The sequence below is a fragment of the Acinonyx jubatus genome, chromosome B1, assembly GCF_027475565.1.
Source record: "Acinonyx jubatus isolate Ajub_Pintada_27869175 chromosome B1, VMU_Ajub_asm_v1.0, whole genome shotgun sequence".
Taxonomy (NCBI): domain Eukaryota; kingdom Metazoa; phylum Chordata; class Mammalia; order Carnivora; family Felidae; genus Acinonyx; species Acinonyx jubatus.
In genome coordinates this window covers 52,729,146-52,754,838 of record NC_069382.1, presented here as the reverse complement: position 1 = coordinate 52,754,838, position 25,693 = coordinate 52,729,146, and the positions used below count along the sequence as shown (strand labels likewise).

Sequence of the window (25,693 nt, the reverse complement as noted above, 5' to 3'; positions counted from 1 at the left end):
CTGAACTCACGAACTGTGAGATCATGACCTGAGCCAAAGTCGGACGCTTAACTGACTGAGCCACCCAGGCATTCCTTTTGGTTTTTAATTAAACTTTTCATTTCGAGGTAATCACAGCAGAGCAGTAGTTTTAGCTGTGATTAAATCGTGATTTAAGAAATACAAGTTAAAAATAGATTTAAATTCAAGTCAGAATTCCCAATCAAATATATATATATTTTCATACACACACTAGTCTTTGTTGGTTCAGTTCTGACCTGTTAAGACAAACCAGTCTTAACTTGATTTTCCTACATCCCCTGCCTGGGGTGAACACAGACATCCCAAGATACAACTAGTCACAGTCCCAGCTTAAAGAGAGAGGCAAATCAGTCACCTGATAGATATCAGCTTATTAATTTTTAAATGCTCACATATAAATCAATATAGAAGTAGATTCTTTTCTTTACTAAAACCAAAAAGCACTGCTGAAATAAGGCAGTTTCTGCAAAGATTAGGATCAAGGCTTCTCATTTTGGCTCCGCCTGCACGAGCTAGAAGAGGGGAGCTTTGAATATATACTATGTTCTTGTTCTTTTGTGTGTTCTCTCATTTCATCCTTTTGCCAAGCCTACAAGATAAATGTTATTATCGCCGTTTTACAGATGAAGAAACTGAGGCTCGTGGAGGACAAGTGACCTGTCCCACAGTTCACACTCTGACTTTTAGCAGCAAACCTGGGTTCAGACCGAGCCATGGAGCTCCAGAGCCTTTGCTCTCTCTATGACTCTGCTGTCTCAGGCAGGTGTACCTTCAAATGCGGTCTTTTCCTCTCTGCTAATTGTACGATCTGGAGCTGATCGCTCAACCTCTGTAGTCCTGCTTCCTGAGCTGTTCAGTGCAGAATAGGTTGACATACCATGGAGCACCTAGAACAGTGCCTGGCACATATTTGGTGACCCATGAATTATTAGTATTAAGTTCTTCCTTAATGTTCATATTTCTTCCTGGATTTAGATATAAAGACTTAGTTAAAAATAGAAAAAACATGATGAGAAGGATAGGTTTTCAGCTCCAGAATACAGGTAATTAATTTCAAACTTTCACAGTGTATCCGTCTGCTGGGGCCACCATAACAAAATACCACAGGCGCTGTGGCTTAAACAACAGAAATTTACTTTTCACAGTTCTGGAAGCTGGAAGTCCAAGATCAAGGTGTTGGAAGGTCTGGTTTCTCCTGAGACCTCTCTCCTTGGCTCACAGATGGCTGCCTTCTCCCTGTGGCCTCACCTGATCTTTCCTCTGTGCACATGCCCTGGTGTCTCCCTGCCTATTCAAATTTCCTCTTCTTAATGTTTGTGTATTTTTGAGACAGAGACAGACAGAGCATGAGCATGGGAGGGTCAGAGAGAGAGGGAGACACAGAATCCGAAGCATGCTCCAGGCTCTGAGCTGTCGGCACAGAGCCTGACGTGGGGCTCGAACCCATGAACCGTGAGATCATGACCCAAGCCAAAGTCAACAAACTGAGCCACCCAGGTGCCCCTCAAATTTCCTCTTCTTAGAAGGATACCAGTCAGATTGGATTTGGGACAACCCTAAAGGCCTTTTTTTTTTTTTTTTTACATAATCACCTTTTTAAAGACCTCATCTCCAAATATACTCACATTCTGAGGTACCGAGGGCTTTAAGCAATGAATTTTCAGAAGTCGGCGGTGGACACAATTCACCCCACAACAGATAGGTTTTCCAGTTTGGAACTGGAAGTCTGCTTATAAACTACACTGCATTGGGGAACCCTATACACGCATTAAGGATTGAGCCAGTTTTGTGACTTGTAATCGACACGTCCTGTGAATAGTAAGGGCTGGGAGGCAAAAATAACGGGAGAAGAATGGTCAAGGTTATACCTGCCAAATGCTCATGTGTTTGTAATCTGTGACAAGGAGGGAGAGGAAAAAGAAATTCCTTTCTTGCAGGAGATCTGAGGATTGAGGGAAAAGAATCTGAATAATTGCTGTACCTGATGCTGGTCAGCATCATTTGTAAACAACTGCTCTCAAGTAACATCTGGTTAATATGTTTATATGACTTGTATGATTTATTCTTAGGCACCAAAGATATGTCCAGCACCACGATGTGAGAACATGCATTAAAATAAACACAGGGCCCTATTCCCATGGAGCTTAAAACCTCACCTGACTGGGGAGGCAGACAATAATTTGGACACAGGCAGGTGTGTGGGAGCACACGCATGTCAGAGGGAGGTAACATAGTAAGGTGTGATTGGGGAGAGGCTAGTCTCCTTGAGAAAGTGCTAGGTCTCCTGAAACCTGACAGATGTCTCTCCTCAAGGGAGCAGGAGAGAGGGTGGTGTAAACAGGGAGATCTGAAGATTCTGGGGTCTAACGGGAAGGGAGAGTGCTATGTATTCAAACAGTCAGAAGAAAGATGAGAGCTTGGGTGGGGGGTAGGAATGTAGAAGATGAGGCTGGAGAAAAAGGCGAGAACCAGACCACAAAGAACCTTTAAGCCATGAAATGGGCTTTAGATTTCACTCTCAGATGATAGGAAGTCGCTGGATGGTTTTAAAAACCAGAGACCTCTCAGATTTGGGCGTTTGAAAGATTAGCTTAGTTGTGCTTGGAGAATGAGTTGAAGTCAGGGGCAAGACTGTATTTATCCTGTTGTACTGTTACAGAATTTAGGGGCTTGGGAAGGACAAAGGGATTCGAACACTGGTAAGGACAGCAAGGGAGTTGAAGACTCCATCAGGATGCCAACCACAAGAATCAACCTGACAGGACAGAATCAAGCAGAAGAACATCAATGAAATCTCTGGTGACAATCGCCCATTCACGTTTGCATTGGCTTATTTTCTGTTTAGAGTTGGTAGCACCCTTTATAAAAGTGAAAAAATATATATATAATTCTGGATATTAGGACTTTGCACATTTGGGTTCTAAATTTGGGGAAGGCAATTTTTTTTGTACTGAGCTGAGCTGTTCATCTGTGGGAAGTTATTTATTCTTGCTGAAGTTTTGGGTAACATCCTAGAACATCTTTTAGGACGGGCCTGTTTGTCTCTTTGGCGATTTAACCGTCTTGGTCAGAGAAGGGCAATCAGATGAGTCTTTTCGCATTTCCCAGTATGGTGAGTAGAAGGAAATGGAAATTTCCTGCAAGTAAGGGGATTCTTTATCATTTTCCGACCCTCCTACGAATCAGGGCGAGAACTACTGCATTCATTTTTGGGGAGAGGAGGCCTTATCAGACAGGAAGCCTCTGGAAAGTATCAGGACAACTGATCTAAGCCTCAATACACTCAAATGTACAACCAAAATCCTCTGTAGAGGGAAGATTTAGAGTCTAGAATGTGTGAATGTTGCTGATATGCCATTGGTGATGAGAATTTTTTGAGCTGATGTCAATACGGGTCCTGGTCTTTAGTACCTGGTAACAATAAAGGATAATGTTCAAAAGCCCATTGCCTAAACTTTGAAGAGACTCTTTTAATATGTGATTTTCCATGTTTCATTAATTCTTATGGTTTTTAAGGTAATAAATTTAACAAACTTCATAAATTAGGGCAAAAAAACCAGTCAGTGAATCTATTTTTGGTACAAAGAGTTAGAATACACAATAGAAACCCAGACTTGGAAACTTTTAGGATTTGTGACTTGCAAGTCAAGAGAATTTGCCCTGGTATGGGCCCATGTGAATAAGCCACATGTGAGCATTTGCAGACCAAATGCTCAGGTTTCTCAGCTGTAACATCATGGCTTGGGTAAAGTGGAGAGTCCCTCTAAGGATTCTGCTTCTCCTTGCTTCCCTAATCCCCTGCCTCTTTCCTCCTTTTTTCTGTATTTCTCCTCCCTTTCTCCCCCCATACTCTTTCTAAGTCAGGCTTAGACATTTTTGCAAACAGGAAGCAAAGAATGATAATAGGACAGGGAAGAGATTGTTGTGGGTGATTCTTACAGGACCCGACTCTCAGAGCTTCTTGAACCCTGGATAATGTGGGAAAAGAGAGAAGGCAACATGGCTAGGAGGAGAGAGGACGACAGGGCTAAGACCACAGGCTGCAACAGTTCACATCTATTCATTCCATTTATCACAGGCTCTCTGCCCCTGAAATATTGCGAAAGATCCGTGCCGCTGTATAACAACATAATTAAAATCTTTAGAAAGAAAACAATATGAAGGCTAGATATAACATTTGCTAATACTATGAAATTTACGGTGTAGGTCTCTGTTACATTGGATTTAATAACACAAACTGCAACAAATAATATATATTACACTATAGAATTTGAACTGGCCATCTTTATGTCGGAAGCCTATGAATAGACAGATTTATTTCAAATGGGGACAAGTAGGTTAACTTTTGGATTGAGAAAAATTGTACTGGTTATTGTCATTGACCTGTAACTGTCCTATATTTATGAACTGACTTCTTTGAGATGATCTAAAAATAACAAGTAGCAATAGTTAAGTGTGTTATAACTTATTGAGTGCATTTAATGAACATTCTCTCATTGATCAGGGAATATGCTAGAACTTTTAGAGCTATAGCCGATCAAAGCAGCCTTTCACCCTTTCATTTTCTCTATGACTCACAAAAGAGCACAAATAATCAAGGCAGTTAGGACAAGTGTATTTTTCCAGATACTCCCTTTATTTTTTTTAAACATTTTTTAGTTTATTTATTTATTTTGAGAGAGAGAAAGTGCAAGTCAGGGAGGGTCAGAGAGAGAGAATCCCAAGCAGGATCCACACTGTCAATGCAGAGCCCGATGTGGGGCTCGAACCTACAAACCATGAGATCATGACCTGAGCCGAGGTCGGACGTTCAACTGACTGAGCCACCCAGGCACCCCCAGATACTCCTTTTAAAAAATGTTACAGTTTGTTTCATTTTGATTTAAAATATGTTTGGACATATCTAGATAACTTGAACTATCAGTTTTTTAACTGAATCCTGACACTGAGGTCTTTACAAGATTTTTTACTTTTGTATAAATATGCTAGCTTGCTTTCACTCTGCTTTGGAATTTAGTTTTCCTAATTGCTGTCAACCTTTTGAAGCTAGAAGGTGAGATCTTATATTACACTGTGTAAATAACAGTACAAGCTAACTATAGAAAAAGTCCCTACTGATAGCCCCTTTGGGTTTTAATCGTAACTATTGCAAGCAGCCTAAGTATCCTGTGAAATTAGGGGAATAGTCTAGTTTAGAAAGAAAAGTATGAGAGAGAGGACAGAGACAGAGACAAAAACTAAGAGAGGAAAGAAGGAAAGAAAGGAGGAAGGAAGGAAGGTGGGAGGGACAAAGGAGAGAAGGAAAGAAGGAAGGGGAGAGGGAGGGAGGGAAGGAAGAAAGAAGGGAGGGAGTACACGAAAGGGAAGGAGGGAAACATTAGCACATCTCAACCCCCTTGCTTGGGAATCAAGGTCTGTCTGCTGTGAAGCATGGTGACTGTTAAGGAAGGGCAGCTCTCAATAACGGTGGCAACACACATGACTGGCTTAATGGTCAGATAAGATCAGTTGTCTTCCCAGTGACTCACTGTGAAGAAAAATACAGTTTTTGCACAGTTCCATTGTATGGAGAGAATACCACTGTTAGTAAACTTCTTTCAGAAGATTGGACACTTTGCAAATTTGCCTGATCTGGGTTTTGGAGGCAGTCCAGGCTGGAGTAAAGGAAGGAAAAAGATCTCTCCTCTCCCTATACTTCTCATCTGTTTATTTCACAATGTCTCGTCTTCCTTAGGGACATGGGAATGGAAGCTCCCAAATTCAGTTTCTTCTTCCAGATTTCTCCTCAATGTTATGGGACAATTTAGGCAAAATATGCAAATTCTTCATTTTACATACTTTTTTTTTCTCCTAAAACAAAAATATCTCTGCAACATACTGCTTAAGTGATTTATAGGGAATTTGTAAGAGTTAATGAGGTAATAGATCATGGCAGGTGACTATACTTATTCCAAAGAATGTACTACTATGTCTATTTGGCATTGCATTGATTGGAGGGGGGGTGGATAAAATACTTTATTAATCTCTACTAGAGAGAAGTGCCTTTGTGTCTTGTTATTTCTGGAGTTAAAATGATGTAATAATTCTCTCCAAGAGCTAGAAATCAATTTAGTGAATTGGAGCTGGAGAGCAATTTATTCTTTGCTACCCCAGATGTTAATTATCATAAGATGGAGCTGGCCAATAGATAATCTCGGAACCTTGATCCGGATCGAGTCTTTGCTGTTTATGATTTGTCCCAATTCCTTTATGTTATGCATGAGCAGAATAAAGCAATAAGGTGTCTTTTCTTCAGTCACACGGTTCTTATTGACTGGTTCCTATCTGAAAGCTAGATCAAATGATCCAGCGAGTACATTCTGTGCTCCATAACCATCTTCCTAAAGAAAACAACAACAAGATTTACAGATACCGAAAATCACCCAGAACCTCACGTTAGACTACGAGGAGTGTATTTCTGTGTTTCGGACTACAGTGGCCAGTTTGGGTGAGATCAGATGTGCATTCTTTTCCTGGTGCATGTTTCCAAAATAGTGATGATGATGATGATGATGATGATGATGATGATGATGATGGTGATGACGGTGAATATGATGATGGTGGTTAACATTCATTAAGTTAATAAATTAACTTTTCTCAGTGATGGCCTTAAACCTAGATGTTTACACACGTTCTTTCATTTCTTCCCTGAAATGATGCTGTGAGGTTGGAATGATTATTTCTTCTGATTTACAGAAGAGGAAAGTGAGATTCCGATATATTTAGTAAATTGTATGACTTCACACCATTAAAAATATTAGAAATGGCATAAGTGACCAATGTGACACAGCCTATGCCTTGTCCCTCTATTGTTCTTTTTTTTCTAATTTTAATTTTTTAATGTCTGTTTACTTTGAGAGAGAGGGAGAAAGGGAGGGGCAGAGAGAGAAGGGGAGAGAGAGAGAATCCCAAGCAGGCTCATTTGAAAGTCTGCCAAGTTTCACGAGGCTCATTACATAGTACCATTTTTTTCTGACTTGCATTGAAATGAATGATATTTCTAGAAGACACTGTTGTTATATTTGGGCAAATTTTAGAACTGTATAGTAGGAATAAGACACTGGGCATTGGGTAACTGTCTCATTATGTGATGCTAAGTACCAAGCTCTTTCTGGATGAGTTTTAGAAAGAGTGGTAAGGGAAATCACCCAAAGTACAAAGAGCAGTAGACATCGATCCCCGCTTACTACTTTACCAACTGTGTAACCAGAAGCAAGTTACTTAATCTTTCTCAGGTCAGTTATATAAAATTTGAGATGAGGATGATAGTTTGTATAACGATATCAACAGGCAGGTCAAGTGGTAAGACGGATGTGGAATTATCCAGCACAGTACTAGGAAGAACATTAGATGTTAATTTATCCCGGGGAGTTCCTGGCAAAGTTGGAATACATTTCAAGGGACTGGATGTTAGCAAAACATTTAGAGGAAGGGGGCAATAATTAGATAAAATTGAAAACCAGGTACTTTGGAATGGCTTCCTGGTACTTCTTAAATGGGAACAACAGGAAAAAGAATTAGGAGATGTAAGTGATTGCGAATAATGAATAAAATGAAATTTAAATTTAACCATAAATGGGTGAACATGATCTTAATTGTTACTGTGAACCAGCGAGATCTCAGAAATAGATCTGAGAGCAAGGACAAGGGAGTAGAAAGAATATGTACCATTGCAACTCCAAGACTCTAAAAGGGAAATTATTTGGGCCAAGAAAGAAGGAAAAAGAGAAGTGTGAAATTATTAATTTTACATAGCACATACTGAAATCCAGCTCGGATAAATCAGAAGATAAATTCAACTCAATTTAACTTAAAGTTCCTGCTCCCGCTTATATTGGGTGTTGGATTTTAAAGAGATTTTTAAAAAGGAAGAAATGAGTCTTGACCTAAACAATTTATTGTGTGGTGGATGTGAGGAGAGCAGGTGGGCAACACTCAATACAGAGTGAAGACTCAATCCTGACAGGGCCTCGCGTATTTTGTCTGCTTTCAACGGAAAGAACAAAGCATGTGAAAAATACTTGACCTCCTTTATTGTCAGTTTTGAATTGCTCAAGGTAGATGAAATGAAAAAAAGGAAAATACAGTGGTGCTGAATTCGAACCCAAAAAGAAGAACTGATTGGTATACTGAGACTTTATATTCTACTTTATACATGCTATATATTAATATTGGCCAAAGGAAGACAGGCTGGAATTAGAATTCGTCTTTTCAAAAGCCAGATAATAGAAAAAATGAGGAAATATGAGCCATCCCATGACCACGGTTCATTGTAAAATATTGCTGGAAATATTTGTGAGGCTTGCAGTAATAAAGTTCTGCTTTACAATTAAGAGAGGTATAGTCACTGTTAACAGGTACGAATTCAGAAAGCGTTCTAAGGAAGGCAATAGGGAGAACGGTAATAAGTTCCTGGCCAGTAGGCCGATGACCTAAGCTTAGAGCCACTCACTCCTTTCACTGAGGCTAACATTCAGTCTGCACACTGGAGCAGGGTGACTCTAGTTGTTCACATCTGGCATCTGTTCTGATTGTTGTGTCTGTACCGGGCCAGTTAATGCTTCGAATATTAGCACTGTATTTAACAGCTTATTTAGTATTTACTGTGTGCTTGGGTCAGTAATAAGCCCCAGGGTGACAGCAGTATTCCTGCCTTCACGGAGCTCCCCTTTTAGTTGAAGGACACAGAAAAAATTATTACAGGTAGTGATGGGTGGTACAAAAAACGACGAAACAGGCCCGGGGTAGAGTTACAGGGGTGGGGGAGGAGGAGGATTCCAGGAGTTCCTGTGGTGAAAGGAGGCCTCTGAAGAAGCAACATTAGGGGCGCCTGGGTGGCTCAGTCCACTCAGCATCTTACTTCTGCCTGGGTCATGATCTCACAGTTTGTGGGTTCAAGCCCTGCATCGGGCTGTGCGCTGACGGCCCAGAGCCTGGAGCCTGAACACTTTTAATGTGAGTTAATTAGTAATCCAAATGCTGATGTTCTTCAGTGTCTGAGCATTTTCTTTTGTGATTGAATAGCCACTGTGAACAAACATGGACGAGCATGTGACAGGTGCTAGAAGACCGGAAATGCACATTGGTTATGGTTCCTCAAGACAAGTCAAGATGAGGGGTGGGGGATTGCGCTTGGGGAAGAGGCTAGCACAGATAAATTCCAGAAGTTGTAGTGGGATCACTCTGACATCCATCTTCAGCATAATTTGATGCTTGGATATTGAACCAATTAGTTTTGGACTCTTAGTAAGGCAAGATGGTTACTACTAGGAGTCAGCCCGGCTCAAAAATTTCTTATGCCAAATGAACCTACTATATGTTCCAGACCAAAAAGGCAAATAGCAAAATAGTTCTAGATTTGAGAAAGGCATATGAGGAAAAAGTGTGGTTTAATAACTCACTTTTTCAAGTTAACATTTTACAAATCCCATTCAGTTTCAAAAAATACACAACTACCTTATAAGTAGCAAATAGTAAAATGTCATTTCTCATTATTAGCAATTCTCTCTCAACCCGTTTGTTTTTAAAAATTCTTTTAAATGTTTATTTATTTTTGAGAAAGAGAGAGAGAGACATAGCAAGAACGAATAGGGGCAAAGAGAGAGGGAGACACAGAATCTGAAGCAGGCTCCAGGCTCTGACCTTCAGCATAGAGCCTGATGTGGGGCTCGAACTCACAAACCATGAGATCATGATCTGAGCTAAAGTCAGACGCTTAACCAACTGAGCCACCCAGACCCCCAATCTTTTTTTTTTCCTTTTTTTAGAAATTTGCATTCCAAGTAAAGTGCATAAAATAAATGACAAACATAAGTGTTTTTAGTAAATAAAATATAAATTTTTAAAAAATAAACTAACAAATTCCAAATTTGCCTTTGGAGAGTATAAGATAGAATAAATCTATTTGTAATGAATATACAGTTATATTTGTATCTGGTAAAACAGTATGTGACCCTATGAAATACCAGTTTATTCATTCTTTCAAAGTGAAAACATAATGACAATATGTGGAGTTAAATAAGATATTTCAATCTGTTATAAATAAAACTATGTACAAAGGTATAATCTGTCAATTGTTCTAGTGAGCTAGAATGTTACTCATGTGATTTATAAATGAGTTCACTTGGTAAGCTTTCAAAATTACATTTTATTTTGAAATAATTTCAAACTTAGAGAAATGTCCAAGATATAGTACAAGGATTTTTTTCCCCTAGAACCATTTGAGAGTCGTCAACGTGATGCCCCCATCATCCCATATTTGGGGATGGAGCCAACAAGTAAAGACATTCTCCTACATAAGCACAGTACAACCATCGTAATTAAAATTTAACAAGGCTAAAGTATAATAGATCAGTTGCAGAATAATGCCAGAAAATGCTTTCCTGTTGCTCTATGTTACAAATACTATAGGATCTTCATTGTTGTTGTTGCTATTATTCTGATCAATATGGTTTTATATATGTTTTGGTACATATAAATTTGTAATTTATTTTTTGATCATGTTTTTCTAAACATATATTATATTTACAATGTCTTTCTGTTCTGTTAAGTTCATGTGGTTCACAAAGAGGATGACGGAATATTGATTGTTTGAATTATGCTGCCATTGACAAAATATTGCCTACATGTGCATGACTTTGCTAATAATATGAAATAAATTGTTCACATTTAAACATGTAAATAATTAATCTTATTTACATAATGATCTGATCCATAATAAAATATATATACATTACTCATTTTATCATTTTTGTCCAAAGCAGGTAAAGTTATTGATAGGATTTGTAAAATTTGGCACATGAATTGGAAGGCATTTGCTACCCTATTAACAGCATTATTTTATTTTATTTTATTTTAATTTTTTTAAATATTTATTTTTTGAAAGAGAGAGAGAGATACAGAGCACGAGCAGGGTAGGGGCAGAGAGAGAGGGAGACAGAATCCGAAGCAGGCTCCAGGCTCTGACCTGTCAGCACAGAGCCTGATGTGGGGCTTGAACTCATGATCTGTGAGATCATGACCTGAGCCAAAGTCGGATACTTAACTGACTGAGCCACCCAGGCACCCCTAATTTTTAAAATGTTTATTTATTTATTTATTTGAGAGAGAGAGAGAGAGAGAATGAGTAGGGGAGGAGCCAAGAGAGAGGGAAACAGAATCTGAAGCAGGCTCCAGGCTATCAGTGCAAAGCCTGACGTGGGCCCGAATCCAGAAACTGTGAGATCGTGACCTGAGCCAAAGTTAGATGCTCAACGGACTGAGCCACCCAGGAGCCCTCATAGCATTGCTTTCAATGATAAAATATTCTTTTGTGAAAGAAATACAGCAAAATTTATTTTAATTTTTTACTGTCTTGTAGTTGGCATTAACGTTATTTGCATTTTTCCTTTGTGTTTACTTTCTCAGTTATTTCAGTCAGTTAAGTTCCTAAGAGTGAAATTTCTTTTTTTTTTTTTAAATTTTTTATTTCAACGTTTATTTATTTTTGGGACAGAGAGAGACAGAGCATGAACGGGGGAGGGGCAGAGAGAGAGGGAGACACAGAATCGGAAACAGGCTCTAGGCTCCGAGCCATCAGCCCAGAGCCTGACGCGGGGCTCGAACTCATGGACCGCGAGATTGTGACCTGGCTGAAGTCGGACGCTTAACCGACTGCGCCACCCAGGCGCCCCTGTAAGAGTGAAATTTCTAAATTAAAAGGCTATGCCAGATTAATCTGAGAGCTGTGATGCCAGTGTATATTTCCACCAACCAGTATGAGAGAGACCATTTCCCTGCGAACCATCGAACGCTATTATACTTTCAAATCTTTACCAGATGTGGGCAAACAAAATTCAAGAGTTGTGTTTATTTGGGTTTGTAAATCTTTGTTGCTGGTGAGATTTAATATGTTTCATATATGTTTGGAACATGTTTAGGCTTTTTTTAAAATTCTTTTTAGTCTGTGTATTGTTTACCCATTCGCCTAATCCAAGTTTTGCCATATTTGAAATATTTTTATTTTGTGTGATAGTTCCTAAAGTTCTGAAGTTACCTTCTAGAAATGCATTCTCAAGAAGTTATGCATGAATTAATACGATGTCTGGGATTATAGGTAAAATAATCCAGTAACTTGGTGGAGACAGATGCAATGAGAGTGTCCACGAGTTGACAGATAATGTTGGAAAAGTGGGGAAGACTTCGGGGAGCTTCATAAGGCATTTGCCTCCATTCGTCTACACACACAAAAATATCCGTTCCAAAAGGTACACTATGTCTTCAATTTCATATGTCACAAAGGATGGATTTAAAAGGGCAAGAGGGGCGCCAGGGTGGCTCAGTCGGTTAAGCGTCCGGCTTCCGCTTAGGTCATGATCTCACAGTCCGTGAGTTCGAGCCCCGTGTGCTGACAGCGCAGAGCCTGGAGCCTGCTTCAGATTCTGTGTCTCTCTCTCTTTCTGCCCCTCCCCTGCTCATGCTCTGCCTCTCTCTGTCTCAAAAATAAATAAAAACATTAAAAAAACATTAAAAAAAAATAAAAGGGCAAGAAGCGGGGCGTCTGGATGCCTCAGTGGGTTGAGCGCCTGACTCTTGATTTCAGCTCAGGTCATGATCCCAGGGTCGTGGAAATGAGCCCCATGTCAGGCTTCGTGCTCAGCATGGATTCTCTCTCTGCCTCTCTCCTCAGCTCATGCTCTCTCTCTCTCTAAAATGAAATAAATTAAATAAATAAATAAATAAATAAATAAATAAATAAATAAAATGGCAAGAAGAAACTTTCGGTTGTAGTGTTTTAGCACGTATCAAAAGATCAAACTGTCCACTTTAAATAAGCAGCTTTATTTGTAATAATAGCCCCAAAGTGGAAACAGCCCAAACATCCATTAACAGGCCAATGGATACACATGTATGTATATCCATACAACAGGACACTATTCAGCAATAAAAATAATGAATGACTTAAGGAACATGTATGAATCTTAATTATGTGGCATGAAAGAAACCAGAATGAGACAAAAAGCAAACACTTCATGGTTCTGATCATCTAAAATTCTAGAAAATGCAAACGAATTTATTGTCAAGGAAAGTAAATCAGTCATTGCCTGGAGGGCTGGTGAGGGCAGGGAGAGATCCTAAAGAAGTACAAGGTAAATACAAGGGTAATGGGCAGGTTCATTAACATGATTAAGGTGGTTTTATGGGTCTTTATGTATGTCAAAGGCAACCCAATTGTACACTTTAAAATCTGTGAGGTTATGGCATGCCAGTTATACTTCAATAAAACTTGAAAAAATGTTTCCATAAAAGTTTAGATCTCTTCTTTTTCAGAAACCAGAAGGTCTGGCAACTCTCTACATATGTGACCATCTCTTTTTTTGTGTGCCTTGGGAAGGACAGCTCTCTTCTAACTGGCAGGCACTATTGGTAAGCAATAAAGATCATTTCTATCTGATGGGCTCTGTGCTGACAGCTTGGAGCTTGGAGCCTGCTTCGGATTCTGTGTCTCCCTCTCTCTCTGCCCCTCCCCCTTTCACGCTCTGTCTCTCTCAAAAAGAAATAAACGTTCCAAAAATGTTTTTTTCAATAAAAATATTTTTTTTTAAAAAAAGATCGTTTCTGTCTGAGCCAACAAAATCTCTAGCTGAGTGATAAAAGTCACATCACCAGACTATGGGATTTTCCCTTTTCTCTATTTTCACTTTCTTGACTGTGCAACGATGGCCTTGAGGTGAACCATCCAGAGGCTACAGGAGCAAACAAACCCTTATTTGCTCTGACAATGACCTCAGCTTCAGGAAAAACCCAGGTCTGAGGTATACACACTCATCTCATACAGCTGTCGGCCCTTGAACAACTTTCAGAAGAGGCACATTCTGTCTAGAGTGGTGCAGTCTTCTCTAGACCCTACTAATCACACGCAGTGTTTCAGTCTGGCCCCTGTAGTCTCATCACAAGTGACACCAGCAAACCAAATTCTGGACATTAGGGTACACGGTTCCTTTGCAGTACTTGGGGAACGCCCTCCCCTCAGTAGTGCTGGGCATTATGTGACATGCCCTGGGTACAATGGAACCAATTTTTCTTTTTCCCCAAAGTCCTGAAGCTTGTCACAACAATTTCCCCTTCCCCAAGGTGACCTCTGGACCTAAAACATAAACACACACACACACACACACACACACACACACACACACAAAACCCCTGAGATCCAGGCCACAAAATAGGACCACAAACTGTTGTAGCCGTTCCTAGGTGGCCTTTGTCTGCTCTGCAGATTAAATAAGAGCTGACAGAAAGATGTTTTCACAAGTTTCCAGTCTTATCCAGACTGGGTCTTCTTGGCCAAAACTGTGTGAAGACTATGCCTTAACTAGTCAGAGAGGAGAGAATGAGGCCCCCTAAAACTCAGACTATGCATGGTTCTCTGCAGGGCATGCAAATGAGACAAGAAACATGTCTTCCCTTATTACACTGGGGTGACTACCTACACATCAGCGATCTGCTAGGTGGCAGAGTGGAATAGCTTATGCCACAGAAACTGGCTGTGACGTAAATCTGGCAAGTGCCCTGGCCTGGGCAGGTTAAGTATAATGCTGGAGGGGCGCCTGGGTGGCTCAGTCAGTTAAGCGTCCCACTTCGGCTCAGGTCATGATCTCACAGTTCATGGGTTCGAGCCCCGCGTCGGGCTCAGTGCTGACAGCTCGGAGACTGGAGCCTGCTTCGGATTCTGTGTGTGTGTGTGTGTGTGTGTGTGTGTGTGTGTGTGTCTCTCTCTCTCTCTCTCTCTCTCTCTGCCCCTTCCCCACTCAAACTCCGTCTCTCTCTTTCAAAAATAAATATCTAGAGAGGGAAAAAAAGTACAATGCCGCTCATTAAAGCTTCCCGTGTTCCTAGAATTTATGCAGAATTTCCCATTGTGTATGTTCAGATAGATGGAGTTCAATTCAATTCGGGTAGATGGCTCTCTCACAAAGGTTGTCCTCCAGTGTTCCAACACTGAATAAGAATCTTTTCTCCAGTGTGCACTCTGCTGTTGAAGGCAGTCAAATTTGTAGTTAAAGGATTTCCCATATTCACTGCATGTATGAGCCCTTTCTCAAATACGAACTCGGCAGTGTCCATCGAAGCCAGGATTTGTCTAAAGGATTTCCCACTTTTGGCACATTCAGAAGGCCCTGATCCATAGAACTCTCTGGTGATGACTCAAGATGGGGCTGAGGCTAAAACGTTCCCCACATTCGTCACAGTAGTAAGCCCTGGCTCCAGTGTGAGGCATGACGTTGGGGCTTTGGCTAAAGCATTCCCCACGCTCATGAGGCCTTTTCTCCATTGTGAGTTCACTGAGGCCAAACAAGTTTGTATGTGTAGCTAAAAACTTTCCCCAGTCTGCTGCACGTACAATGACTTCTTCTGCTGTGAAAGGCCTCCCCACATTTGATGCTGTCCAGCTGGGAGTGGCCGGCACTAGAGAAAGGCAGCGTTGCTCAGGAAGCTCTTCCCACAGGTGAAGGGCAGCCTTTCACAAGGGAGGACCTGTCCATGTCCCACGTTCACTGTACTCCTTCCGGTGCTGGTGAAGATTTGTGCTGAACCACAGTCGTTTTCCACATGCCTCTCAAGTGCTCAGCTGTGGCACAAACTGTGTGTTGCCATCTGGATACACATCTCACAAAGATGAGCCTTCTGGAAGGATAGACCTGGCTGTGTCATTCTGCCCATGGACATTTTTCCTCTGAAACTCAATACAGAAGGCGTGCCCTCATCCTCCAGTCCACACCAACCATCTAGGGGAGTGATAGCTGCGAAATTCTCCAACATCGCATGGGATAGCCATCTTAGACCCTCATCAAGGAAACCTTATTCCTCTTAGGAGATGTCACTGAAGGCCAGCCACATTTTTAAAATAGTCATACCGAGGCAGCTTCTGCTATGGGATCCTGTGGCTTCAGCAGGCTTGTAGCTGTGCTAACGAGGAGGGGATCCTCGAATCAGAACCACTGTCCCCCTCTGGCCTGGAACTATTGTCACCACAAAGGGGAGAGGAGAAGACTCAGAATAGCCAATTCAATATTGAAGAAGAACGAAACTGGAGGACTGACGTTATACAACTTCAAATTTGCTACAAAGCTACAGTAATCAAGGCAGTGCAGTATTAGAGAAAAAAACAGACAAATAAATCAATGGAACAGAAAAGAGAGACCTGAAATAGATCCACATAAATGTAGTTGGCTGATATTTGGCAAAGGAACAAAGGCAAGACAATAAAGCAAAGAAAATAACTTCAACAAATGGTGCTGGAACAAGTACACAGCCACATGCCAAAGGAAAAAAAAGGAAAAAGAAAAAAAAAGAATCTCGACACAGGCCTTCACAGTACCTTTCACGAAAAACGAACTGTAAGATTCCTGGAAGATAACGTTGGAGCAAGTCGAGATAAAGTTGCATCTGGCAACGACTTTGTAGATCCAACACCAGAGGGACAATCCACGAAAGAAAGAATTGATATGCTGGATTTCATTAAAATTAAAGATTACTTCTCCAGAAAAGACCTTTTCAAGAAAATGAGAACACAAGCCACAAACTGGGAGTAAATATTTGCAAAAGATACATCTGCTAGAGTGCTGTTATTAGTTTATACGTCTATTTTGAGAGAGAGCGTGCCTGCACAAGTGGGGGAAGGGCAGGGGGAGAGAGAATCCCAAGCAGGCAATGTGCTGTCACCACGGGCCCGACGCAGAGCTGAAACCCAGAACCGTGAGATCATGACCTGAGAGGAAGTCAGAGGCTCAACTGACTGGGCCACCCAGACACCCCACCTATTATTCGTTTAAAGAACTCTTGAAGCCCAAGAGTCGGAAAACAAACAACCTGGATTAAACCTGGGCCAAAGGCCTTATTGGACACCTCACCAAAAGAGGCATATGGATGGAAAATAAACATATAAAACAATTGCTCTACAAAAACACAACATATTGTTAATAATATGCAAATTAAAACAACAATGTACACCGATCGCAATGGTCAATATGCAGAATGCTGACAATACCAAAGGCTGGTGAAGATGGGGAGCAGTAGAAATTCTCATGGGTCGTTGAAATGGGTGCCTAAAGGTACAGCCGCTCTGGGAGACAGCTTAATGCTTTCGCACCAAACGAAACATACTCTTACTATAAGATTTGGCAATCGTGCCTCTTGGTATTTACCCAAAGGACTTGAAAACATGTTCACACAGAAGCCTCTACACAGATGTTTACAGTAGTTTTATTCACAATTGCCAAAACTTGAAAGTGTTATTCCGTGCTGAAAAGAAAGGAGCTATCAAGCCAAGCTATCAAGACATGGAGGAACCTTAAATCTATGTCACCAAGTTAAAGTAGCCAGTCTGGAGGCTAGATACTGCGTCATTCCAACTACCTGGCATTCCAGAAAAGGCAAAACTTTGGAAGCAGTAAAGACATCAGTGGTTGTGAGGGGTAGTGGGGAGAGAGGGGTGAATAAGATGATATAAAGCATTTTTCAGAGCAGTGAAACTCCTCTGTATGGCATATGACGGTGGATACATACCATTACACATTTGTCCCAAGACACAGAATGTACCACACCAGGAGTGAACCTTGATGTAAACTGTGGCTTTGGTTTATAATAATGTGTTGATGTAGTTTCATCCATTGCAACAACTGCATCACTCTGGTGGGCACTCTGATCAACAGTGATTGAGGCTATGCACATGTGGGGGTACAGGGTGTGTGAGAAATTCTCTACCTTTTGCTTTGTTTTTGGTATGAACTTAAAATTGCTCTAAAAGTAAAGCCTATTTATTTTATTTTTTTTTAATGTTTATTTTTGAGAGATACGGAGACAGAGTATGAGCCAGGGAGGGACAGAGAGAAAGGGAAACATAGAATCTGAAGCAGGCTTCAGGCTCTGAGCTGTCAGCACAGAGCCTGATGTGGGGCTCAAACTCAAGAACGGTGAGATCATGACCTGAGCCGAAGTCAGACGCTTAACTGACTGAGCCACCCAGGCACCCCAAGTCTATTTTTTTTCCAAGTCTATTTTTTTTAAGTGTCCTTCCCTCTTCTTTCATTATCTTCCTGAGAATTACTGGTGACTATGAAACCAATTCCCCCCAGCATGTTTGCATCCTTTTTGACTTTGCTTTTAAAGTTCTGGTTTTACTTGCCTGCCCCCAAAAATAAGCAAATGAGAGTCTGTTCAACTACCATACCTAATTATCTTCTGGCTTTTTCTATAACACTTCACTTAAACCAGCAGATCAAAAATATTCTAAATCTTTTCTATCTTCACAAAGTCCAAATAAGTTCAAATAAGTTTGCTCTCTCCATATCTGAGTTTCTTGGCAAATTAATTTTAAGACCCTAATATAATATTGGAAGTTATTTAAGATGTGATAGAAGATAGCTAAATCAATATTTGTCTAAAATATTCTGCTATAAAACTATTTTTCTCAAATAAATACTCAGATGTTCGTATTTTTGAACGCTTCCCATTACTTAGGCATTCGTTATTTAAAATGTATTATATGGGGTGCCTGGGTGGCTCAGTCAATTAAGCATCCGACTTTGGCTCAGGTCATGATCTCACTGCTGGTGAGTTCAAGCCCCCCATCGGGCTCTGTGCTGACAGCTCAGAGCCTGGAGCCTGCTTCAGATTCTATGTCTCCCTCTGTCTCTGCCTCTCCCCTGCTCATGCTCTGGCTCTCTCTGTCTCAAAAATAAATAAACATTAAGAATTTTTTTAATGTATTATTATAATCTTTTTGAGGCTTTCAAACTTTGGACCTCCAGATCTTTGGACATTCTATTCTTTTTACCGATTAGCCCTCTCTTAGCTTTTCTCTATTCGTCATCTTTTCTAGATTCCACAACCGGTTATTTATATTACTTTTTAACCAATTACCTTAGTGCCATTGTCCATCTATTGGATCTACATTGACAAATCTATCCCATTACTTTGTTTTCAAATTCAGGCAGCTAGGGTGCCATGAGGGCAAAATCATCAACCATCACAGTAAAAATGGCCCTCTCTGCTGCTCTCCCTCTCATGCCCTTAGCCTATCTAACCTGAACATTAGAACTACCTTCTAGCCCTTTTATCTCTACACTTCTCTTTCATAAAAGGAGATTTCCCTTCCATACTGTCAGCACACTTGTGACTCTATGTCTCGCCTCCTTGCTCCCAGATCATACTTGCAATGTCACCCTGGCATAATTCTAATCTCTCCAGTTGTACTTTGAAATCTAGTCCTTTCCCTCTTCCCAAAAGTACTATTCCACTATTTATCTGTTTTCTTTACCCTTTGCATTTGGTTCCTCTTTTTCTACCAGCATCAATCCCATGGCATTTAACATTTTCAATTTTCTGTTTCTGTTGAATTAAAAAAAAAAAGAAAGAAATCCCTTGCTGTCATGTTTAGCCAATTTATTTTGATATTATTTGACCTTTTCTAATTTATCTGATATTTGGAAATTTTGTAATGCAAATTCATTATCTCAAATTCATCATTCGTATTTATTCTTCAATCCATTAGAATTTGGCTTCCCACGCCCCCCCAAACAAAAAGAATTTGGCTTCCCCTTCACTTACTTTTTATTGTCTGTTTTCCCTACTTCTGGAATGGATGCACCACAAGGGCAGAGGTTTTGGTCTGTTTTGTTTCTTAATGTATCCCAAGTACCCAAAAGAGTTCCCCTTGTCTTTCTGAAGAACTCCACTTCCTGGGACATAATAGGCAATCAATGTTTTTTGAATGTGCCAGTAGATGTTGGACACTGAGCAAGGCACTGAGAGTAGGGGGAGGAAGCGGAGCCATTTTTTTTTAAAAGATGTTTATTTATTTACTTTGAGAGAGACAGAGAGAGCGGGAGAAGTACAGAGAGAGGCAATCCCAAGCAGGGGCCACACTGCCAGCACAAAGCCCCACAAACGTGAGATCATGACCCAAGCCAAAACCAAGAGTCAGATGCTTAACTGACTGAGCCACCCAGGTGCCCCAGAAGCAGACCCATCTTAACTTTCCTCTTAAGATGATGACAATACGCATGCTGCAATGTCCAGGCACACATGGATATATTTTGGTCTTCATCATCTTTTACCTGTCTTCCATCTGACCCTCTTTATCTCTTACTTCTTGCTTTGAGTTTCATGACCTTGCACTCTATGTCTTTTGACCTCTAATTTGTTAGTCTTTTCAGGATTCTTTGCAAGGCCTTCTTCTTCTGTTAACTTGTCGGTGTTGGCTACTGTTAATGCCTTCTCTTGTCTTCACACATGATACAGAGCCCTGAATAGGCACATTCATTCTCACGGCATCAACTTTATCTATATGCAGAACATTCTCAAATCTAAAGCCCAGTTCTTGCACTTGAAGTTCCGTCCATACTTGTCAACTCCCCTACTGTCCTCCATCTGCCCACAGAATCATGTCTCGTCCGGTGTTCTGCATCCCTATGACTTGGGGCACTATCCCTTTGCTTTCCCAAGTCAGAGACCATGGTGATATCCATACTCTTCCTTCGTCTTGTGTCTCCTTTTCTAATCATTTTTCCTTCCCAGTCTTTTAACTCTGCAGTATCTTCAGACTGACCATAAAAGCAATAGATTTGTGAACGATTCTATTCAACCAATAATCTTAGACTTACCCATTATTGTGGAAACAATCGTACTGTATTATAAATCTCTGTTTCCTTTGTCCCTTTCACTCAAAAGAGTGTAAACTCCTTAGCGATAGGAATATACTGTTCTATTCCCAGCTCCTCACACATGGCTTGGTGGTCAATGTGTTATAAAAAAGCATTTGCTGGAAGGACAAGAGGTTCTAGATAAAGGATCAGTTTAATGATTCAATTCTTTCAGTATCTCTGTGTTTCATAGTATTGAGTGTATAATGGCCACAAGTATCTATTGAGGCAATATTTTAAAGCTTTATTTTGATATAGGAAATAGACTAGGTGTTACAGATTTGAGGTTAAAGCATACTATTTGAATATAGTCTATTAGTGTAAGAAATTAATGTGATAAAATCCCACATCGAATTCTCAGATTACTACTACTTTTACTAAACCTTCCCTTTGTATGCACATATACCCTAAACATGAGCAGATGGAGAGTATATGGCTGCTGACAAATAGAACCGTATGTTTAGATCTTGGGAAGATTCCCTAGGGAGATCCTGGCCTTGCCAAGTAATGATTATTGGCAGTGCGTCAGAAATGTAAAGAATCTGAGAAATTCAAACTACAGCCTGGCCAAATTAATCTTACTATGCTGACGTCAGAGTTTTTAAATACTTGAATGGCAGTTGAGAAAAAAATTAACCTTGAGACAAAAGCATGACGCCTACACATTTTATTTTTCAATACATTTTTAGGTGAGTGGGCTTTAATTTTAGAGCTTGTTTAGGGTCGTAGATAAACAAAGCACGAAGTAGAGAGAGCCCACGTACCCTCCCCCTCCCTTTGCTTGCACCACCCGCTCACCTAGCCTGTACAATTTGCTTCTTATTATCTTGCATCAGTGTGGTGTATGCGATGTGGTTGATGATCCAATATTGATACATTATTGTTAACTAAAGGTCCAAGTTCCCACTGGGGTCATTCTTTGTGTTGAATAATTCTATGCGTTCTGACAAATGCATGCCACGTACCCAGATTACAATGTAGGGAATAGTCTCACTGCCCTAAAAGTCTCCTGTGCCCCACTTGTTAATTCCTCCCCTGCCTCCTGCCAAATGCCTGGCAACCGCTGATCTTTTCATTGTCTCAAAAGTTTTGCCTTTCACAGAATGCCATACATTTGGGATCATACAGTAGATAGCCTTATGAAACTGGCTTCTTTCACTTAGCAATATGCATTAACACACTTTCAATGAATGCTTTCAATGTACAAAGCATGAAGCTAAAAGCTGGAGAAATGAGAGTTCACCCATACCATGAGGTCAGGATCTAATAGGGCAGGCATATATGTAAATAAATAAAATACAATAGATGGATAAGCACAGGAGTCTTACTAAAAATGCACAGAGGTAGCATATAGAAAAAAAAACAAATTATCTATACATGGGGGCAAATGGATGGCAATTTAGTTAAGCTTTCCAGAGGAAATGATTTTTTATCTGTTCTGAGAGACGGGTAAGTTTTTGCCAGAACAAAGGAGTCATCTCCTCGAGTTTCTTTGTTTTTCTAATTTCAAGAAGCCATTTACACTAAATACAATTCATATATAACCACCCGAAAACCACCCCCCCCCGTCATATATCCTTTATAAGATACAGGATTATATTGGTAATATAATCTGGGTATAGGACAAATAGAAGTGAGCACAATTTAAAAGCGCTGTTTCTCATATGGGAAAACATGTTATTGGCCCAATCTGCTTGTACTTGACTTGTTTTTCTGTCAGTGATAATAAATTTGTGACCAATATGGCTGGAATTAAGGGTGTTGTCAGGGACTGTAAAAGAAAGTCATCTGTCACATACTGAGACTAAACATATGACCTTCAGTTCTCTGCCAGAATAAACTATCAAAATGGCTTAATGGCTGTTCAACATAAATATATGCACATATATATACACTCTATGTCCAAAAATATTGTTGAGTTTTCCTTTAGGTTAATTTCTGTTCTGATAAAATAAGTACATTAAAATGATTCTAGATTATTTGAGGTTTTTTTTTTTTTTAATTTCCATACCCCCTTAATATTTAAACATTTTTTTAATGTTTATTTATTCTTGAGAGAGAGAGAGAAAGAGAGAGAGAGAGAATGAGCAGGGGAGGTGCAGAGAGAGAGGGAGACACAGAATTGGAAGCAGGCTCCAGGCTCTGAGCTGTCAGCACAGATCCCGACACGGGGCTCGAACTCACAAACTGTGAGATCATGACCTGAGCCGAATTGGGACGCTTAACCGACTGAACCACCCAGGCTGCCCTTCCCCCTTCATATTTTTAGGTGTCTGTAATTACAAATGTAAGTTGGATAAAAACACTCAATAAATATTTGTTAAATGAAAGAATAAATACGAGGTTTATAATCCAAAGAATGAAAGATGTGAAACTAAATATCGTATTGAAGTATTTTCTTTAAAAAAAAAAACTTTTGATGTTTTCTCTAATCATATTCTGTAATTCATACTCTGTAATTCATACTCTGTAAATAAGACCATATAGTCTGGATTACTGCAAATAACCTTGCAAACTTGAAGGGGTCTTATCATCAACCTGTTGCCTTAGGTAATTGAAGTAATAACTCTTTGGGTTATTGGGCACAGTAATCTCAGAGAGAAATTTGCAGATGATGGGCATAGCTTTAATTGGCTATTTGCCTCCGTTCTTCTGATAGACTCAACCTTTAGTCATGCTGTAAATAAAAAGAAATACAGACTGGCTCAAGTCATTTCCTGTACTTAAAACATTTGGCCAAAATGAGTCCCAGGGTTGTTAAAACTGATGTGTTCAATTTTGGCAGCTCCTTTTGTCCTCAGGGTACATTGTAACATCTGCTCTTTCCTAGTCCGAATGCTAATCGTGAGACGCCTTGTTTTATCATGGTTTTTTTCAATCGTTCAATACATGTTGAGAAAGAAAACTCATACAAGCCTCCTAGGGTGAATGATATCGTAAAATTATTTTTGTGGCCACGTTTGGGGACAAAAACCACATTTTTCTCTTCATTTAAATCCAAGACATATGAACTGAACACCTACAGAATAAAATTTCTAAAGACCTTCATGAAATGAAAACATGCATTTCCTTAATTGCGATATTGAAGATGGCTTGTGGTGACCTTGAAGAGTAGCAGAATATGTCACCCCAAAGTACGCCCCATTTGGCACAAGGATTATCTTGAGCTACAGGCAACTGAGAAAAGGAAGATATAAGGAAAACTGTGCCCTTTATTTGCCTAAAAGCAGGACACAGATTTGTTAAACTGTCCCCCTTCCCTCTCTACCAGGAAGAACAGAGGTTAATCACCTAAAACAACTCTAGACCCTATCAGCCCAGAGGCAGCACCAGAGAAATACACATGACTTTGCTACAACTAACCCTTATCTCACATTACTTTTCCATATATTTGCTTTTCCACGATTTTCTACCCCTAGAAGTTCAAAGGTTTTTTCTTTCGTCTTGCCACTTCTCTACAAAATTATTATTCTTTTGTTAAAATGCTATATAAACCTGTGCTAACTGCCCCTTTAAGTTACTCATCGCTGGGTGTTCCCAGGTGAATGTACAAGGCATGTGTTTATCGACTTCTTGTTCTTTTCTTAAATTGCCCTTGTCAGTCCAATTGACAGGGCCCCAGACGATAAACCTAAAATGGACGAGGGAAAAGAAATTTTTTTTCTTCCCCTACTCTCCTTAACTCCCACTGACATGCCTAGAGTAACAGTTCTTATGAAACTTCTTCCCAAACCTGGGCATTTCTCAGTATTTCTCGTTTGGAAAGATACGTCTCACAAGGCACAGGTGGAATGAGCTCTTGTGCAGCTTTCTGTATTTATAAAACTATAGCTCTTCTAGTTGCCACGAGCTATATGTTGAAGAGAAATTACAAACAATCCACTTGCTATGAAAAAGTCCTAGGGTTTAAGAATCAACTCCTCTCATACCCTAGGAAACAAGTAGGCATTCTATAACCCAAACATCCCACAGTCCCGGAATGTGCACCCATGTGTGTATGTGTGTGTGCTATATGAATTGAACTTCACAGAAGTAAGATTTTGGATGCGTAGCTTGCTACAGTATCGTATATATTAAATGGTTGCACAACTTTTTAAATAAATTTCATTTTTTTCATACAGTTTTAGATTTATAGAAAGATGGTGATAGCACAGAGTTTCCCTATTCCTTGCACTCAGTTTCCCCTATTTAACATCTTACAGTAGTATGGTACATTTGTTATAGCCAATGTGCCCACATTGTCCCCAGTTATTAATAAAGTCTCTATGTTATGCAGATTGTCTTGGTTTTTAACCGAATTCCCCTTTTCTGTTCCAGGATCCCATCCAAGATATTACATCACATTTAATTGTCACGTCTCTTTAGGCTTCTCGGGACTATGATAGTTTCTCAGAATTTCCTTGTTTATGAAGACTCTGAGAGCTTTGAAGAGTACTGGTCAGGTGTTTTGCATATTTTTTTCCATTGATCACTCTGAAAAAATTACTTAGGCCACAGCCAACAGGGAAATTTCCCTTTATCTACATTTAGGGAAGCAAAGTAGTGGTACTAATTTCCTAAAGGTGAGCTCAATGTCTCCATTGCCAGATCTAATCAGCAAAAAGCTTCCTTGGCATAAAAAACTAGATATTTTCCCAGGATTCCTGCTGTATGAAACAATATCCTCACATTTGAGGGGGCCTTCTTTTTAAAATACGTTTTTGTGCAAATGTCTGTAAACTAAGATGATGATCTAAGTGACTCCTGAGACAATAATGAGCATTTCTGTTGGTAGCATTCAGGTGTTATCAGATGCTATTTTGAAGCTAAAGCATGGATGTTCTGGGGTCCTCTCATCTGATCAAAACACTGCATTATAACCAGAACCAGGAAATGTAGCCTGGGTCTATATGTGTGTGTAATTGTGTGTGTGTGTGTGTGTGTGTGTGTGTGTGTGTGTGTTTGTGTATTTC

General features: G+C 40.0%; 1 long non-coding RNA gene across 1 annotated transcript in view; it reads left to right on the top strand.

Annotated features, from left to right (window-relative positions):
* The window catches only part of LOC113602390 (uncharacterized), a 31,023-nt gene extending 5,908 nt beyond the window's left edge, over positions 1–25,115 (top strand). Inside the window, exons 2-4 of the long non-coding RNA XR_003423822.2 lie at positions 12,155–12,305; positions 13,369–13,464; positions 25,059–25,115. This is a non-coding gene — a long non-coding RNA (uncharacterized LOC113602390). The remainder of the gene's footprint in view (positions 1–12,154; positions 12,306–13,368; positions 13,465–25,058) is intronic.
* The last annotated feature ends 578 nt before the right edge of the window (positions 25,116–25,693 follow it).